General features: G+C 38.7%; 2 long non-coding RNA genes across 2 annotated transcripts in view; one reads left to right on the forward strand and one right to left on the reverse strand.

The window, feature by feature from the left end:
• Positions 1 to 1,522: 1,522 nt before the first annotated feature.
• On the reverse strand, positions 1,523 to 14,881 carry LOC136830789 (uncharacterized). The gene is made up of 3 exons (XR_010850747.1): positions 14,434 to 14,881; positions 5,505 to 5,580; positions 1,523 to 1,837 (listed from the first exon to the last, which is right to left on the reverse strand). It is a non-coding gene; the product is annotated as an uncharacterized lncRNA (long non-coding RNA).
• A 346-nt stretch (positions 14,882 to 15,227) lies between these two features.
• LOC136830792 (uncharacterized) overlaps positions 15,228 to 20,146 on the forward strand; it is a 78,196-nt gene continuing 73,277 nt past the window's right edge. Inside the window, exon 1 of the long non-coding RNA XR_010850748.1 lies at positions 15,228 to 15,485. This is a non-coding gene — a long non-coding RNA (uncharacterized lncRNA). The remainder of the gene's footprint in view (positions 15,486 to 20,146) is intronic.

Below are 20,146 nucleotides of genomic sequence, written 5' to 3' on the forward strand. Positions count from 1 at the left end.
AGAGAGAGAGAGTAACTAGAGAGGGAGAGAGAGAGAAAACTAGGGAATTAAGAAACGAGAGAGAAGGAGAGAGAGAGAGGGTAACTATAGGGAAATTAAGAAAACTTGAAAGAGAGAGAGAGAGAGAGAGAGAGAGAGAGAGAGAGAGAGAGAGAGAGAGAGAGAGAGAAGAAAACTTGATTAAAACCAATGCAGACCAACTAACGACGGGAGAAACAAAAACCTTTAACACATCAGAATCTTGTACACAAGTCGAGTCAGAGACACACAAAACGTTCCTGAACAGAAAAACCAAAACCCAACCTTATTAAGGCATGCTCTCAACTTATCTTGGGTCAAAGAAACAAATATTTATTCATAACACCTTGCTCTTAACGTCATGAGACAAGAGGCAAACGTTACCTAATTTTAAATTTGCTCCAAACATTTGTAAAGCGAAGACCCAACAGTTATCGATTTATAAGAGCTGCTTCGAACGTTTCTGATAATTTGTTTCTCCTTTTACAACACTGTTCGAGTGCAAATGTTACAGCTACCGAAACTGGGGGTTTGGAATTAATTTTCAAGTAAAACCAGTCACATAGACGAGGAAGAGTAAAAAATATGAGGACATCTGAAAAAGTATTTCTAGAGAAATATTTTCTCACACAGGTTGTACTGTATACACACATACTATATATATATATATATATATATACATATATACTGTATATGTATATATATATATAATATAAATATATATATAATATATATATATGTGTGTGTGTGTGTGTGTGTAAACATCTTTATAAATGAGCGTGTGTACGAGAGAGAGAAAGAGATATCATTGGTTCCTCTCTCTTCTTTCTTGCATCAAAACTGCTCATAAAGATAAAACTGCAAGAAGTAAAAATCTGATGGAAACAGAGGTAAAGTGGCTTTGGGAGTTGTAAGGGTGAGAGAGAGAAGCAAAGGTTCTGAGGAGGTTAACCAAAGGGTTTCCCACCTGAGGTTAATTCTGAGGAGGTCAGTGAACGGGGAGGGGGACGAAGAGGGGAGTGGAGGATGCGGAGGCGGGGAGGGGTAGGGGCAGTCGGAAGGTGACCCCCCTCTGATCTCTTCAATGCTGCGCGGAATTGCAAAGGGATTATGACAACGAAGGCAAGGTGTGTGCAAGATGATCCCTCCTATCAAAGGGCATGAAAAGGTGATGATGTCTGAATGTTACGCGAATCAACACAAAAGTTGCCATTTTACGAGATTGCGGATGCACCTGCCACGCGGGCGAGACTGGCAGACGTCACTGAAGTTAATTGCCATTTTCATTTACAGCGCTATTGCTGAATTGATTTGCGTTACGTTGATGCATCGGTGGGCGCTATCAGCCTTCAGCTTTTTTCTAATAAGTTCTCATAAGCAATTCTGACGCGAGAGGTTTTTTTTAGTTAACGCCGGTACAAAGTCAGGGTCAAGGAAGTGGTCTGAGTGCTGGGTTAGCGCAAATAAAAAATATTTAAAAAAAAGGAGTTAAAGAAACTACAAATATTCACATATGTTTATTCATAAGTAAAAATATTCAAATACAGACATGCGCATATGGATACCAGCATCATTTTCCAGCTAATCGTCGACCACTAACGCCAGCGATAAACGAAATAGAACAAAACTGCTCTTACGACAGACAATTCCAGCGAACAAAAAGCCAGCGGACGCAGCAGAGGCGTCTTCGATTGTGTTGGCGTTTAAACCGTGTCATGATGTGAAGCTTCTAAGGCCCTGCCATCACCACCACCGCCACCACCAGCAGCAGAAGCAGCAGCTGACGACTGCCGAAGTCCTCCTCCTCCTCAGGGATGCGCTGTGTGTCAGGGAAGTGTGAGTTAGATACAAAACTACAAATTCAATGCACTTGGACCTCGTGAGACGCATGAGAAAGGCAGAGCCTTTGGGATTCATAGCAATGGCCATGTCGCCCAGGTCAATGAATCTCGCCGAAGAGATAAATACTACGTGCTCTTTGTTGAGCATAACCCCGTGTCCTTCCTTGTCAGACACCCTTCAGGGATCCTGCTGTAGTAGTGTATGGTGGTACTTCATATATATATATATATATATATATATATATATATATATATATATATATAAATATATATATATAAATATATATATATATATATATATATATTTATACAGTATATATTCACTATATACATATACACACGTGAGCTTTTTATTCACCAATATCAACCCACAAATATCATTTATTATCGATTTCACTATACCCTGAGAATAAATTACATTCAAGGGAAGTTATAATTGATAACTTGTTTCTCTATAGATAGCCGAATAGTCGAAGTCTATTGTTTACCCTTGTATTTAAACCAAAGGCCAAGTTCGAATCCTAACTTATCAATCGGCTATCTCCTCTGAGATAGGCTGATATCGATGCTAAGTAAATAAATTGGAATCTAAAATTTAGGCCAAAGGCCAAGCGATGGGACCTCTGAGGTCATTCAGCGCTGTAAATAATGTTGAAAAAATTGTTAGGAGAGAGTGGAAAGTAAGAAGGAAGAAAGAGAATACGAACGGAGGTACAGTAAAAGAAATGACAGGAGTTGCAGCCTGGGGTCCGAAGGGACTCCACAAAGAAAATTGAGTAATGCCTACAGTGCACCGCATGAGGTACACTGACAGCAGTACAACCCTACGGGGGATACTAATTATTGAACCTGAATCGGACAGGTATGTGTATAGTTTTGTCAATATTGACTTATGTCTCTCTTGACAGCCGAATGGTCACAGTCAACTTTTAATCACTGTATCTAAACCAAGGACCCAGGCTCGAATCCTAGCCAGGGTAGATGCACTTGTCAACTGTAATTCTCCTTGGGTGTAAGTTCTTCCCAGGGTATAATGAATTCGATTTTTAATATTTGTGAACACACACATTACATATGAATATAAATATAAATAAATAAATATATACAGTATATATATAATATAAATATATAATATATATATATATATATATATATATATATATATATATATATATATATATATATATATATATATATATATATATATATATATAATATATATATATATATACACAAATCGGTCTTGTACTATCTATATTGCTACATGGATATGAATCATGGTATGAAAATTAAAATATATAAAAGACTTTGACATTTTAAGAAGAAATCTTTAAGTAGAACATAAGGAATCAGATGGCAGAATAAGGTGAGAAACATTACCTTTGGGAAATTAACGAAGTTTCATACGTAAATGAGATAATGACGAACGGGAGATGGAGATAGTCTGGCTATATCCTTTGCACCATCCAGAAGAGAATCGTAGGTAATTGTGTCAGCTGGAAGCCTGTGGTACAAGAAGAGCTGGAAGACCCAGAGACCAACTTGGATGAGAACTGAGACAGGAGACTGGAAATGAGTTGAGAAATGTGGATGTGAAAGCACACGGGAAAGACTTCATGAGTGGCAGAATGTCACAGAGACATTTGAGCCGCAAAGAACTGAAGGAAATTACAGAAGAGAATAGAATAGAGAATTTAGGCCAAAGGCCAAACACTGGGACCTATGAGGTCATTCAGGGCTGAAACGGAAATTGAGAGTAAATAAGTTTCAAAGGTGTAGTAGGAGGAAAACCTCGCAGTTGCACTATGAATCAATTGTTAGAGGAGGGTGAAAAAAAGTTAAGTATACCTTAGTTTAACCAGATCACTGAGCTGATTAACAGCTCTCCTAGGGCTGGCCCGAAGGATTAGACTTATTTTACGTGGCTAAGAACCAATTGGTTACCTAGCGACGGGACCTACAGCTTACTGTGGAATCCGAAGCACATTATAGCGAGAAATTAATTTCTATCACCATAAATAAATTCCTCTAATTCTTCATTGGGCGGCCGGAGACTCGAACGCGGGCCCGGCAGAGTGCTAGCCGACAACTCTACCGACTTGTCCAACGAGGAACTAGAGGAGGGTGAAAAGTAAGATGGAAGAAAGAGAATATGAACAAAGGTACAATAAAAGGAATGAAATGGGGTGCAGCTAGCCTTCAGTGCACCCGAAGGGACCCTACTACAGGGTGGAAAAAAGAACAGGAAAGACATGAGTGGCAGAATGTCAGACACATGAGTGGCAGAATGTCAAAGACATGAGTGGCAGAATGTCAGACACATGAGTGGCAGAATGTCAGACACATGAGTGGCAGAATGTCAGAGACATTTGCGCCGCAGAGAACTGGAGGAAATGATGGAGATGACGATCTTGCCTGATGTTGCACAGAAAATAATGAAGTAAATAAGACTTGAGATTGTTGTAGAATTTTATAAACGAGATGCGGGACTTCGGCTAGATCAAAGGAAACCGTTGACGTCAGATATCGTCAGGTCTACGAAGAATTAGATTATCTAGCCATGCATTCTGGCACAAACAAACAAAAATAATTACGTTCGCTGATTCACTGTTAATTTCATTACTTCTCTAAAAAAAATTCAAGAGAAATGTAAAATGTATAAGAGCACAGGAAAAAACCAGTGGTATTTTGTTTCAAAACCGCTACTCTTCCAAAAAATTCGTTCACACGAAAAGCCAATATTCTCTTCTGTATATCCAGATTTCAGTCATTTGTTTTACTTAACACAGTGTGTTATCAGTATTGTATCCGACAACAAATGGACAATGCATAAGGAAGATGGAAGTGGGAAGGAAAACTTCGAATGAGCTATGATGTCACTTCAGCCGTACATTTATAACGCACGAGATTCACAAAGTCATTTCATCTGGCGTCGCGACAAGAAAGGTCACAGACGCCACAAATACATAATTTACTCATGTTGTTTGTATAATATTTTTCGTTAAACAGCAATCATACAATTCATATCTGTCTATGGGATCAAATCGTCGGATCGAAGTGTCTACATTATCTAAAGACGTCCTTTTTGACAATCCAAATGTCATTTAGAAACAACGAACAAAAATCATAAAAATGAGTAGTCATCTCTCACATTTAAATCAAGACAAAATATATATAAATTAATCTATCTATCTATCCATCTATATATATGTATATAGTTATATATATATATATATATATATATATATATATATATATATATATATATATATATATATATATATATATATATATATAGAGAGAGAGAGAGAGAGAGAGAGAGAGAGAGAGAGAGAGAGAGAGAGAGAGAGAGAGAGAGATTTCTAAAGATAGCTTTAAATCTCATTCGGATGCTTACCTAATGTTAAGATATAAGCTTAAATCTCCTTGCCTATAGGCACGGGAGATATAAGCTATCTTTAACAGCAGGTCAAATTCATCCTAAATAATACACACACATATATATATAATCTATATTATGTATTAGGCGGATAGATACCAGGTAGACTGACATACAGATGGATACACATACATATATACAGTATACAGATAGATAGATTACAGATAGACAGACATGCAGACAGATACATATGTACTGTACCTTACCAAGAGAGTAGCTTTGTTGCCCGTCGCATCACTGAATTTTGGAGGCTCCTTCGCGTAGAGTTTTGGAGCATATCTCCTGTGGATGCAAAAAAGGGGTTACCCCATGTTGTACCTCAGGTGACCTTCGCAAGGTTACGTCAAAAATGCATTACTTAATTTCATATTGTATAAACTTCCAAGGTGCATTTCGTATTCATTGATGTTAACAGTTAAGGTTATACATATTCAAAATAAACAGAACCGCTTTAACTACAGCATCTTTTTAATTAGTTGACTATTGTACGTCTAATTAGCATATCGGTAGTTATAAAATAATGTTAGCCACTTCGCTGGTGGACTCATTTATATAGAAAGCTGCTCCGTGAATAAATTAATTCATTGTATCACCTCCAGAAAGAACCTGGAAAAACATTTTCTTCATAAATGTTGAAATTTGAAATCAACCGGCACGCTTGCTTGAACTTTACGGCAGAACCGTAGTCCAGGGATCATAAGTAAACTAGGAAGGAATGCAAGTGATGTGACTAAATAAATTCAAAGATAAGTGGCTTATGTAGAAACAATGGGGATAATAAAAGGACAGCTACAGTCAATATGAGAAGTCTATAGCAAGGGGAGAGAGAGAGAGAGAGAGAGAGAGAGAGAGAGAGAGAGAGAGAGAGAGAGAGAGAGAGAGAGAGACGCTGTACCCAAGATAACCGACATGAAAGAAAAAAAAGAAGAGAAAAAAGGTGGAAAAATAAACCCAACCAGAGGAGCGCCCCTTGGCTAAGCCAGATAGTCATCTGTCACCGCTGAACCTGCTGGAGGTAGGGAAAAGAAAGCACACGTCGGCTGCATTCTCTTTGTAAAAGGATATTTTACATCGAGTTTGTGGTCAGGAATCCACTGACACCGCTGTAGTGGGGACCAAGCGATAACGTGGAAAAATCCCTCTTAAGCTGGTAACACATTTGGTAGGGCGACAATTCCAATATGGCGGACCAATGTGTGCCTAGCGGGGGCTATCGTAAGGTATTCATCGGGCCAGATTATTACGACATCCAGCATTGCTGAAGAATCAGTCATCCACTTCCTTACATCGTTCATAAACGGCCTTAATGGCCAGCGACCTTTCGGCTGTAAGCTACTCGCCTTCATCCTCTTTCGTCTACTTAGCTAACCAAAATCATCCCATTTGAAGACACTAACGTCTCGCCATCGCGTAAACTCGCCAATTTTACATCCAATCACAGTCGCGAAACCTAGACGGGTATTCCAATAAATTCGAAATGGAGCGAAAACCGTCGACTTCCATCGTGGCCCGTGATCACACCTGGGCTAAGTCGACGTTATGAGCCATTAAACGGTCTTGCCTGGTGATTTCAGAGTAGACAGTGTTGCCACATGAGACTGTCCAAAACTGTCGTGCAATTTCAAAAACTTATCGTATTTCATCCATAATTATCGCACACTGAATCTGGAGGTCTATATCCCACAGCATAACAATTGTTCGCCACTCGGGACGTTCATTTACATGGATTGGGTTGCACGTATTTACAATTCGGGGAAAGGACACAGGGACTGCTCTTTGTACAAAAGTCATCGTACGTAGGACATCTCTGAACGAGTAGGTCAACCAACCAAATGAACCCTGTTCAACTCACGACACCAAGAAACTGCTCGACTCGAAATGCAAGATAACATCCTTGGGAAGTTATCTCTGCCCATGTTCAAATTCCTGGGATAAACCAACTTATTATAAATAGTGCAAAAGTCCTTGATTTTCAAAATTATATACGGATGCAGATTCGCAATTAGTACAAACTAAATTACACAATTACAAAAGAAAAATATACATTCACATTGGACTGAAAATACTTTTTGATTGCACGACAGCATTCATGAGTAACATCAATTAACAGGTAATTTTTTTTATAAAAAATAATTCGTTTAGAATAATAAATTCTACAATGTGTAAAAAGAAATCAGCAAGCCTCTAACGGGAAGGAAACACGAGAATTTACTTGAATAATTTTGTACTGAAGTCGTAATTGTAAAGTTACGAGTCCTCATCAAAGTAGCTGCCATGAAAATCGCCAAACATGTGTAACAGAAAAATATGAACAACAAAAAGATCGTTGAGAAAGAATCAATGGAATTCCGCAGACGCAGTTGCGGGATAGTCCTAATGACGAACAATCATCTCGATGCACCAAGGGTAATGCTCTTCGCGACTCAGATGTTGTCTTAGCCGCTAACTAGGTACTAAAAATAATTTTTCCAGGAGTTTTTGTTTTATGCGAAGGTAGATGGGACCAACAACCCGACACCCATTTCAAGCCCAGACATGAAAGACACGAGGAAAAGAATGAGAGAGAGAGAGAGAGAGAGAGAGAGAGAGAGAGAGAGAGATGCTGAGAGATGCTAATCCTGAAAGAAGCAACGTGAGAGAGGGAAGAACACAGGAATCAGGAACAACGGAATGAAGATGATTCCACAACTTGACCGAAGAAGCGAAGTACTATGCGCTCAAACTCACTCCCTCTCGTTGCAAAAACTCCCAAGGGCGTGTCTTCACTTTTCTGGTATACCAGAAATTACCGCAGCATCTTTCGTCGCGAGATAATTTAAACAGAGAGAGAGAGATAATTTAGAGAGAGAGAGAGAGAGAGAGAGAGAGAGAGAGAGAGAGAGAGATTGTTCAGATCCAGAAAAGGATTCTTTACCAATGCTCGACAAAAAAATAAAAATAAATAAAACAACGCATATAGCGTAACATGTATAGAATAGAATATAGAGTTTAGGCGAAATGCCAAGCCCTGGGACCTATGGGGTCATTCAGCGCTGAAGGAAAACCTCGCAGTTGCACTATGAATCAAATGCTAGGAGAGGGTTGAGGAAAGTAATTGAGATTATGGACGGAGGAGGTACAATAATAGGAAAGAAATGGGTTGCAACTAGGGGCCGAAGGGGCGCTGCATAGGTAACAGATAAAACATTAAACGCTTAAAGCATTTAGGAAAACCAATGCCACTAAGACTCATCAAATAAAAAATAATAAGTGAAACAAAAAAATCCAATGAAAACACAGTTAAGCATACAGGTAAGTTTCGGTCTTGGAAAAGTTGACTTGGCAATACACAATATCAGAAAGACACCTTGCACATAAAAAAAAAAAAATTTATGAGTTATGACAAAAAGACGACAAGGGCTTCTAATGTGTTGCTATCCGTATTTAAGAATGTATGCAATATGAATTTTCCAACGACTATTACAGCTTTGGCATAAATTCCTCATTCATTCACAAATAAGAATATCAATAATGATAGGCTCATATATTTTTTTTTACATATATACACGCTTTAAGAAAATCCTGTCACGTGTCAGATAATCGCAAAGTTTTTATCCTTAAAATATTCATATTAATTAAACCACTAGTCAGACTGACAGATCGAAATCTGACCTGGGTACAGTGGAACTCAACTCGTGATAAACTGACAGAAAATCTTAAAGCAATCAATCTGAGGGATTGCTGGACAGGAGGGTAATTTTTTTTCTGTTTTCTTTCTTCCTGTGCCTCATAGGGAAGGTGCTGCAGTGCCAAAGGCATTAGTTTAAAAACTGCATTCCTCCAACAATCTTCTTTTAGCTTGTAAATCTTCTAAGTGCACGGTTGAAGTCGGGAGAAGAATAAGAAGAGAAGTAACGATTAAGCCCATATTGAGTATGGAGTTATAACAATAATAAAAAAAAATGGCAAGGACTAGCATTTCACACTGACACTGCTACCAAACTCCGACAATATGACATGGCAATGCTTTTCAGGTTTAGGACCAATCTTCTATTAGCTTGCATATCTTCTAAGCCCACGGTTGGAGTCCAGAGAAGAATAAGAAGAGCAGTAATGATTAAGCCCATATTGAGTACGGAGTTATAATAACAATAATAAAGAAAATGGAAAAGACTAGCATTTCACACTGACACTGCTAACGAAACTCAGGTTTGGGACCAAAATGAACAAAGCTTCAAGAAATTAGCTGAGTCTTCAATGCTTTCCCATACTAAAATCCTGAAGAAAAATCTAACTACATACAGTATCTCTTCCTCCCAATCGACAGTGAATATCTTCATTGTGTCCTTACAGAACTACTCTGTCTCCAGGGTCAAATTAAAAGCATCCTCTTCTAGAGGCAAAAATCAGAAAGATAACAACAATCATCCCCATGAGATCATTCTCGAGTCGATTCTCCGACCGGCCAATGAAGAATTAGAGAAATTCATTTCTGGTGATAGAAATTCATTTCTCGCTATAATGTGGTTCGGATTCCACAATAAGCTGTAGGTCCCGTTGCTAGGTAACCAATTGGTTCTTAGCCACGTAAAATAAATCTAATCCTTCGGGCCAGCCCTAGGAGAGCTGTTAATCAGCTCAGTGGTTTGGTTAAACTAAGGTATACTTAACTCTACAGCATAGAAAAGGCAGAAGGGTTAAAAATATTCACAAGGCAGCCTTTAGTAAAAATGAACAGGGAGAAACCAGTATATGCATGAATGTATCCAAATAGCACTCGAGTCAAAAATCTGCCCGGATTTATCATGAAACAAAAAAGGCAAGCTTACTGAGTATCTTGGTAAAATGCTGCAATCACAACAAGCATTTTGGGAGTATTGCTAAGCTATGCAAGTTCCCCCCATACCCATGACCAACTCCCCTTCTATGAACATTGCGACTGATAAAATATGGAAGACGACACCACCATGGTTCTTGCAAAAGTAAATAACTCCATTTTTCAAGGCCGTTGTTTTTACTATGAAGGTCATGGTCAAGTACACAAGGTCACTAACCTTGACACCGTGTGAAAGGCTTCATTAATGAAATATGAATGTTATACAAGCACATGAAGTTTCTGCTGATTTTAGTACAAAACTGAAAGCCAAAGTTATGTTACATATACTGTATTACGTAACTGAAAGCCAAAGTTAAGTTACATATATTACGTATATGGAATTTGGAACCACAATTACTCATTTTGGCCAAGAACTTACAAAACAAGTTTGACCAAGATTCTCCCAACTAACTACTGTATATATGAGTTGCGACAACTAAATTTATGTAACAGTGAGAAATACAGTGTGACATACTCTTATGGACGAACTCCCTTCATGGCCCTCTATAAATAATGGTCTAGATTTGTAACAAGTTTGAATCCTTTCAAATGCATATGAGTAGCTGCAAAAAAAAAAAAAAAAAAATAGTGTGAGACATACTAAGACAGTCGGATAAACAGCAGGAGGCCGGACTTATGCACACCATGCTTACCAGTCGACCATTTTACCCATTTTATCTGAAATTCCTTCGACAATGTAGGAGTTGTGACGACATAGTAAGTGTGACAGACACACTGACTGAAGAGTCCATTTCATGTACATCCATGCATGATGGTCTACCTTTGTATACGTAGGTGCAGCTGCAATTTCAAGGCGAGTGAAATGGACATCCTGATAATCTCCTTTCTTGTACATTTATGCGTGCTCGTCTACCTTTGCACAAAAATTTAACCGATATTCTTTCAACCATGCAGGAAGAGTGCGACCACAATATAAATGAGACACAGAAGCAGACAGACAAATGGCCATTTTCCTTTAACGGAGATCAACACATGAAGGTATCCATTTGTACCAAATTTATTGGAATCTCTTCGACCATTTAGGAGTTCTTCTAATGATAGAGTTGGCATGATCAACGTACTAATGGAGTCACAGACGGAGAGATGAACGAACTACTTCATGCACATTTTTACATTATGATCTAACATTGTACCAAATTTGACTGGAAACCCTTTAACAATTAAGTTGTTGTGATGACTAGGTAAGCACGATCTGAACTGTGGACAAGCTTTCTTCATGCACATTTATACGTGAAGATATAACTCGGTAAATGTGACAGACACACTGACAAAAAGATAGACAAATAGGTGATTTCCCGTCATACATGTCTCTACACAAGTTCGTCTATCTTTGTAACAAATTTCCTAGAATCTTTTCGACTGGTTAGAACGAGTGGCAATGGCAATTCATGAGTGACCAACATAATGACAGACTAAATAACAGATGGATGATCTTTCATCCAAACCTATCCATGATGTTCAATCTTTGTGCAAGTGAAAAGAGATTGTGACAACAAGGTTGGTGTGACCAATATACTGCACTGATAGAGGGACAGATGGACAGACAATCAGAAAAATTCCCTGAATTTCTCATTAGGGGGACTAACATACCCAACAAACGAATGACAATGAGGAAAAAGACATGCATTTTTTTTTAATATTAGGCAAGTATTATTATAATCGTGAGTCTCATCAAACAATAAAGGCCTGGCAACATTCAAAACCATTTAACAGCAAAACCACTGTATGGATGGTAGGGACAATTTTCAGGCAATAGCAAATTCCTAAATACAGTATTACAATAGGGGAGGAGATACCAATAGGAGCTACCTTTACGGTTGTCAGGCAATTGCTAGCATTGAGGTCCTATGACCAACTAATGTATATAGCCTAAAACCACATACTGATGGAAGTACTGAAGATAAACTTCTTTTGAATATGCTAGGTTAGGTTACGTAATGGGATTACTGAAAATTCATGATAACTCGGATTATAATATCCCTCTTATGCTGTATAGCTGTATACAGTACATACAGTAGTTCAAACACTGGCCTGACTGGTTTGTGTGAGTTGTGAGTCATGTCAAAGAACTCAAGGCTACTACAAATATGGGGTTCCATGCAAACAGTTTCTGGGGTGGGTTAAGCAAACTTGGTTGGGAAGATTTTCACTTTTTGTTCTGTCAAGCCTTAAGCTCTTTCATTTTTACATACACGACAAATAAATTTTAATGCAATTTCCAGAGCATACCTAGGTGCTTTATTTTCTTAAACATTGCTAGGAGCAACTACAGATTATCTCAAGAGCACCTGATTGGTAAAATAAAAGAAGCCAAAAAGGACTTGAGCCAGTTATGCAGTTTTTTTTTTTTTTTTTTTTTTTTTAAGAAATTGCATCTATGAAGAATACAGGTCATCAGCCACATAACCTAACAGAACTTTTACTTATCAGCTATATTATATAATGAGAGTTTTTTGCTTACCACCTGTTTTAGAATTGATAAACTTTTTAAATAAATCTTTTAAGATGAATGCTAACTGTAAATGACTTGTTATCTGGGAGGTAGTGATTATCCAGAATTACTGTTGGTTTAGGTTGTACTGTAGGGTGTTTGCTGCTAGCCAAATTTTGTTGCTTATCAGGCTAAAACTCTGAAGCAACGGATAAGCAAAGGGGTTACACCTAATCGAAAAGTCTAGAAATAATCATAAATAGGTTATTTCTAAACTGGATAAGTCAGTAAAAAGAAAAAATGTAGTGGTAGATGTCTGCCAATGAAATACGAAAACTCCAAATGATCAACTGAATATCATGCAACTCTACAAGCCACTATGCTCAGAGAGAAAGAATTTGAAAATACAGTGAGTTTCAGGCCTTAGCAGAATACTTTTAAAAACTGTGCTGCTACCTAAATGTATGAAATTAAAAGTAAATCTGGCTATCTAGAAAAATTAAAATTGTAAAAAAATAAATTTGATACTATTAGAGTATTCAAACTTTAAACTGGAGCCACTCTCTGTATTAAATAGGCTATCACTGCAGTATTGTCATAAATCAGGCTATGCAACTCTTATGACAGTTTGCACAGCAGTATATAATGTGGGTTAAGCATTAACATTCCACTGATAAGTTAGTCTACGAGTGCTATATGATAATCTTAAATTTTGGCAGTTAATACTGGATCAATTTAATACCTTCCCCTCTAGTCTGCTTTTGGCAGGGAATGTCTAATTTCTAAGTTAAGAGGGAGGATGTTAAAATGCTGACAGGATATTAGATTAGCTAGGATAGGATACGGTATACTGTATCCTCCTTTCAGGTAAGGTTATGGATAATCCGAGGTGGAGCTTCAGCCCCTCAACTGAATTGGAAATTGGATAAGTCACCCTAGGTTAGGTAAGGGTGAATCTCTTTATGCAAAGATAAGAGAGGTCCACAAGAGGCAAGTTCCTAAGCCAGGATGGGTACAGCCTAATAGGTTTAGTTGTTAGGATGTAACCCTTTATGCAAGGTTAAGGGGAAGGGTTCTGTATGGTGAAAGCCTTCCCAAAAGAGGTACAGCACAGTGTATTAGGTTAAGTTTGATTAGGGAAGGGTAGGCAGCATATCCTAAAGCATACTCAGTGGCAAGGTACTCTGGCCAAACTTTGCATGGGAGTCGGAGGGGAGGAAGTGGTAATGGCAACTTTAGGGAAGAGAAGAGAATGCTAAATCAATTTGTTCAACATATATAGCCTTCTGACATTCCTGTGATTTGATGTGTACTATTGATTTTCAATAGTTCTGGCTGCCACCAGTCACTAGGCGACATTATGAACTTCTGACCCAAACTAATTTAATCTAACGTCTGTTTAAAAGCCTAGCTTACTGAAGTACCATCCATAACCCAAAAGTAATACAGTATTTATAGTAACAGAGTCCACATCAGTCAGATATGAACAGGTCACTAAGCAGAGGCCCATCATCTATTAAAATAATCTATTATGGCCAGAGGCATACAAAATTTAGCCTAGTCGCCTACAATAATTGGAGGTACAGTGCAGCCACAATTTAACAAATATGAAGAAGTCTGCTGTTCTATTTCAAACCAATCTTGTACTGGCAATGCTCTTACTCATGGAGCAGCCTGTACAGCAGGTCAAGGGTAGGCCCACACTTTCTACAGGTCTACATAAATATGGGGTTTAGAACTAGGCTACTGTAACAATTTTACAACAGACTTAACATTTAATGGGCTATTCATTTTTTGTATAAGTTAGGTTATTCATAAATTTACTTACTTCATATGGGTAGATGCAGTCTCGAGGGTAAGGTAGCAGGCCTTTAATGGCTTCCTGGTTATGGGATACTAGGAAGACATAACCTATTACAGGGTACTTTAAAATGTTGTCATTTGACGTTGACATAATTCACTCGCTCAAGATATTACGGGTATAACGGACCAATATGTATTACTGTACTTCAACTTCTTCGATGCATCAAATACGAAAATGACGCAATATCAACTAACATTTTTACCAGAATGGCGAACAAATACAAGTTGCTATGCTTTAGCACCTTCGATACATCAAATACGAAAATCAGTCAATATCAACAAACATTTAACTGTATGCAACATTACAGTAATAACGGACAAATACAAATAACTCAACATCACCGATACATTAAATATGAATTTTATTTTACTAATAACATTTGTCGAGATTCGGAGAACCAAAGGAAAGATGACTACAGCCTACCTTACTCAGCATTAGGTTTTGATCTGATGTATACATAATTTTTCAAAGTTATCTCTAAAAGACAAGGTTAGAGTCTATATTAGTATTTATTTAATGTTATAAGATATCGGAGCTTAAACATAGTTATTTTTATTCATACCACCGTGAAGGTAATCCTAAAAGTGGATCTTTGTTAGATAGTGACCCCAAGGGTTTTAATCCGGTGTATCCACCTTTGCGGCGTGTTAAGTACGAGGCTGTTGGGAATTATCGTAAAAACATAAATAAAAGACTTTAAATATCGTAAAGATAATGGCCCCCAAGATATATTAGTCCTAGATAACGACTCCCGAACTTTGTTGGTGTCATTATGAAGATTCCCTAAAAGTTATCTGAGGCAATGTTATCCTTGCGTGTATCAGGAGAAGGCCGGATTTGTCCAGCTTGACGTCTAAGGAGACAACTTGTACTGTTTTTATTTTATCAGTGAATAGTGCGCGACTAATAACTTTTTTTATGTGTTTCACGAGCATTATATACACCATTGTAATATCCGGTAATTGCAAAGAATGTCTCTACGTGGTGCACTCGCAGTGAATGGTATAAATCAACAGGTAAGAATCTAGTGGAATGTTTGTCAGGGTACCTAGGCCGAGGCCAATGTGGCTGTCACCAAACACTTGGGTTTAGTTGATTTGTAAATTTTATTTGCTACATTTTTACTGTACGAAGTGCGGCTTTTAGAAATATTTTACTAAAATTTTGATCCATGTAACTTATTTTAGGCCTAGGAAAGATCGAGCTATCCTAGGTTGATCTAGACTATATAATCACTATGTGCACTGATCCCTCCATAATAGGCAAAATTGTAACCAGTAAACATCATATAGTATTTTTAATGATGTTGAAGATGGGGGCTTGTCGCGGAATGCCATTACTTACCCCCTATCAAGTCGTGTAGCCATCTCAAAAGCTGATCAAGACATATTCCTATTTCAGTAGGCTAATTATACTCCTGAACCTAACCTTCATGTTGACTAATTTAACCTCGGCCGTAAGTCATTTGTAAGCCCTACGTGGAAAAGGCGTGTTTAATACCAGCCCTGACCTGGCGTAAACAAAACGGTAAATACCATAAACATAACGTCTTACATTGTTTTGAAGACTGCAAAGATAACACCATGCACATAGGCTAGTAGAACGACGTTTGTGCAACCACCCAACTGTTCATTGTTTAGTCTGTTCCCCCTTTTTGTTTTTTAGGGATCCCACTCTTAACATTTTAGGTAGTTTGCAGAACAACAGGACTACCTCTTAATAGATGCTTAGTCCATTGTCTCCGTTGTTTAGTGTCACTTGTTGGGGTACAGGTTGCGGTGGACCCCCCATCCATGTCAGGGTGCGGCACCCTGAGTGAGGTTAGAAAGGTAAGGTCTGGTTAGGTCAGGACATGGCATTCAAGGAAAGGTTAGGTTTGTCTTTCTTCGAAACCTGTTCCCATCGTTCCACACTCGGCCTAATTTTTTTATAGGCTATTTTGTATTGGACAGTGTGTGAAAACTCCCCCATTGCTATTTTTCTATCATTAGTTTTCCTCAGTCTTTGATCGGTGCTATTAACTACCCTTATAGCTGGGTTAAGGTATGTCTGATAGGAATTAGTCTATTCTAGGTCTAGTGAATATTCCTGCAACAGAACTTAAAGCCTATCTTGGCTTAACTTATCTCTCCTTTTACTACAGTTTGTGCAGTTTTGGCATGTGCTCATGTATTTTGAAAAGTTACAAGTAGACCTAGTCTAGCTTTGGTTATAACAAGTTTTTATAGCAGTCTCACTGATAAATTTAGCTTTGCAGTGATAAGAGTTTTTGCTTAACATTACATCCCAGATCTTAGTTAATAGCATGTGTATGGTTAATCTTGACTGGAACTTCACCAATTTTTAGGATACTGTTTAACTTAACACACCAGCCTTAAAGCTGCTCTTTTTTTCTTAAAATAATCTCAAATTTACCATGTGCCTTACACACCGAAGATTAATTTTTAATAGGCTTACAGGGTAAATCCTAATCTCCAGAGGAAGGTCATCTTTGCTAAAGAGTAATTGGAACTGTATATGACCTTTGAATGAAGTGTATAAATTATTCTTACTTAAAGTAGAAAATAGACAAACGTATCATAAACAAATGATCAGAAATGAGAACAGTATTCACAACAATTCATCATTGCATTGTCAGATCATGTTAGACGAGTAGTAATTTGATTATCAAATATCAACATTACCATTGTTCTTGTTCTCAATGACCTTGACTTTAAGAGAAGATTGTTAGCTGACCAAAGTAAAATTGGAATATGTTAAAACGGTTTACTAGTAAATCATACTACAGCAGAACATAATCATAGTGGGAATTTTGTAATACATGGCGTTTTTAAGATATGTACTGTAGTTTCTTCAGACATTCACACTTGACTTTTATATATACTTGTATATAACATGCAAAATATTTTAGGGTTTGAAGTTTTAAATGGTTTTTATTTGTAATATCTGTATTTGTGATTTTTAGTTTTATCTTTATTTTTATTTTCTTTTTTGAGGGGATGTCATGTTCATGCTAAATTTAGCCAAGTGTAGCTGTGCAGTGAAATGTTATAACTTATTTCAAATTTTTCATATTTTAGTGGTTAGCTTTGCCTTTATCTGAGATTTTGTGCTATGAGCCTACATCCAATACTACTAGATCGTGACACATTGCATCAGCTGTAGCCCCATCCATTTGCACACACTGAGACCCCTGAGGGGTGTAGTGCTGGTGGTGCACCTTATGTGGCACACTGCAGGCATTACTAAATGTTTGCTGCATCCCTACAGCCCGTAGTTGCACCTACTTTTTAGCCTTTTACTTTACCCCCATTCTCACTTCCTTTCTTCCATTGTGCTGCCCAACCACTCCAACTCCCTCTTTTCACTGTCTTTAAATGCTGGTTTGCAGAATGTGCCTCAATGTTAGGCTTTATAGCCTAATTTTTATGTAAGTAACTTACCAAATAATTACATAGCTAGAGTTCCTACTTTAGGCAGCAGCTCAAAATTCGAAATTCGCAGTAGCGATCTTTTTGTTTTGGTTGTAGGTATACTGCTCCGCCTGCTATAGGGGAAGAATAGGTACAACGTAGCTAAAGAGCTCTGTTCGTTTCTGCTGGCTGATGAGTGAACACCAGTTATTAGCAGCTCTTGATTCGTTTTTGCTGGATGATCGGAGATCGTCTTTGGTGAAGTACTTTTTGCTTTTGGTAACGCACCTATTTAGCTTAGCTATGATTTGGATTATTTCTTCGATTGTGACTTGTCTAATTGGAATTTTGACTATTATGTCTGACTCTAGGTTGTGTAGCATTAGGTATTGCAGCAAAGGCTGCAAAACTTGACTCACTTTTGCAAAATATGACTCACATACCATTTGTTGTACTTGTAGGGAACAAATTTGTTCTCTGGAATTGAATTGTGACAAATGTAAATACTGGGAGAAGGGTAAATGGAAGACTTTACAGACACACTTAGACAAATTGCAGCATGACCAAATTAGAAAAGCTGCAGGTAAGGCTTCCGCTAGTACAGGTCATTCTCCAGAGTTGATATTGATGTTATGCCCATCCCTTCAATGCCCGTGATAGCTTTTTCTCCAGTCCTCCAGCCTTTTCTGTTACTCCATTAACTAGCTCTCATTCTGCTGAACCCAATGCCATTGCCAGCTTAGAAGCACGGGTAGATAAAAAATTTAATTTACTCGTCAATACTGTTTCTCAGATCGGGAACTCTGTGAAGACCCCAGTGGACAAATTTAATAGTGTAGTGTCGAGTGAGGTCAGTGGAGGGGATGGCTGTTCGTCCCACCGATGCTTCTAGACCAAGGTCCCTGCTAAACTCCCCTTGCCAACCTGGGAGGAAGCAAACTGGCAGTCCAAGGAAGGTTGGTGGGGTTTGCCCATGATCAGTCGTCACCTCATCCAAGCCTTTTGTCTGCCAATCCCAGGATGTGGAAGAATGCCAATGGAAAGGTGTTCGAATGGATGTGCATGCCCTGTCTTCAAGTGATTCAGATTCTCCCGCATCAAAGAAATGCAGTGACTGTTTTGCAAAAGTCTCTAGGTCATTGAAAAGGCCTGGTGCTTCCTTGGATTCAGATTTGCCCCCGTCTTGTAAGCGAGCTGTAGAGAGAGAATGTGGCCCTCTCCCTTCTTGTAGTTTTTGGGAGTTGCCAGCAAGAGATTCTCACTCCCATTCAGGTGCAAAAGTGCGTTCCGACCCCAAACGAGTGTGTGCCAGTCCAGCTTATTGGCGCCAAGAGTATGAGTGCCCAGGGTATGTTAGTTGTGTGTGTAAGCACCAACCGAAAATCTTTCGGTGTCAGGCCATCATCTCTAGAATGCCCATGGTATGAGCTCACTTTGTCCACCTTTCCAGTTCGTGGGCGCCCAGATTCTGAGTTAGAAGAGCCTGTGTATGACCGCTCGGAGCGTGAACATCAGATTGCCGAACGCCCATCCTTGGGGTGCCAAGTGTCCGCGGAGAATGCAGCCACTTCCAAGGAGTCAGTTTCTGCTTCGACAGCAACTGGGTGCCCAACGTCTGTGCATCCAGTCGCTGTGGGCGCCTCTCTCAAAGTCCACCCCACTTCTAATATCTTCATGGCCCTGCAAGGAGAATTTCCAGTATCTGACGCATCAAGAGATTTTCTTTCTTTTGCTCAAGATCCTTCGTTGGTGCCACTTCAACTTCGGCTTGATAAAGTGTTGAGCCTTCTCCAAAAGCCAATTCCGGTAGTGCAAGACACTGTGGAACCCCCAGGATCACCCACTTTGTACATCGAGGAACCTGTAGAAGGGGAGCAACCTGCATCGAATTACTTGGCACTGCTCAGGTTTTTCTTGGTCTGTTATCTGTCGTTGTTCTCTCCAGTCATCCTTTATTGCCAAGTTTGGCTTACTTGATGCGACAACCACCAGGTACCGCCAGACTGCCACTTATGGTTTTGTCTTCGTCGTCGAAGAAAGCTTTTGGCTGCATGGATGTGATTAGCGGAGAAGAGGGAAGTTGGGAAGGTGGTGTCCTGTTTGCCTCCCTCTTGTTTGATAAGGCAGAAGTATCTGTCTTATGCAACTGGAGAAGCTCTGTCCTTGGGAGTTTCTGCCTCCTCTCAAGGGGACTTCTCCAGTATTGTAGATGCTTCTCTTCGCTCTGCTTTCTCATCTGCCAGAAGTCTCTTCACTGCCTCAGA

This window comes from Macrobrachium rosenbergii, chromosome 47, assembly GCF_040412425.1.
Source record: "Macrobrachium rosenbergii isolate ZJJX-2024 chromosome 47, ASM4041242v1, whole genome shotgun sequence".
NCBI lineage: Eukaryota > Metazoa > Arthropoda > Malacostraca > Decapoda > Palaemonidae > Macrobrachium > Macrobrachium rosenbergii.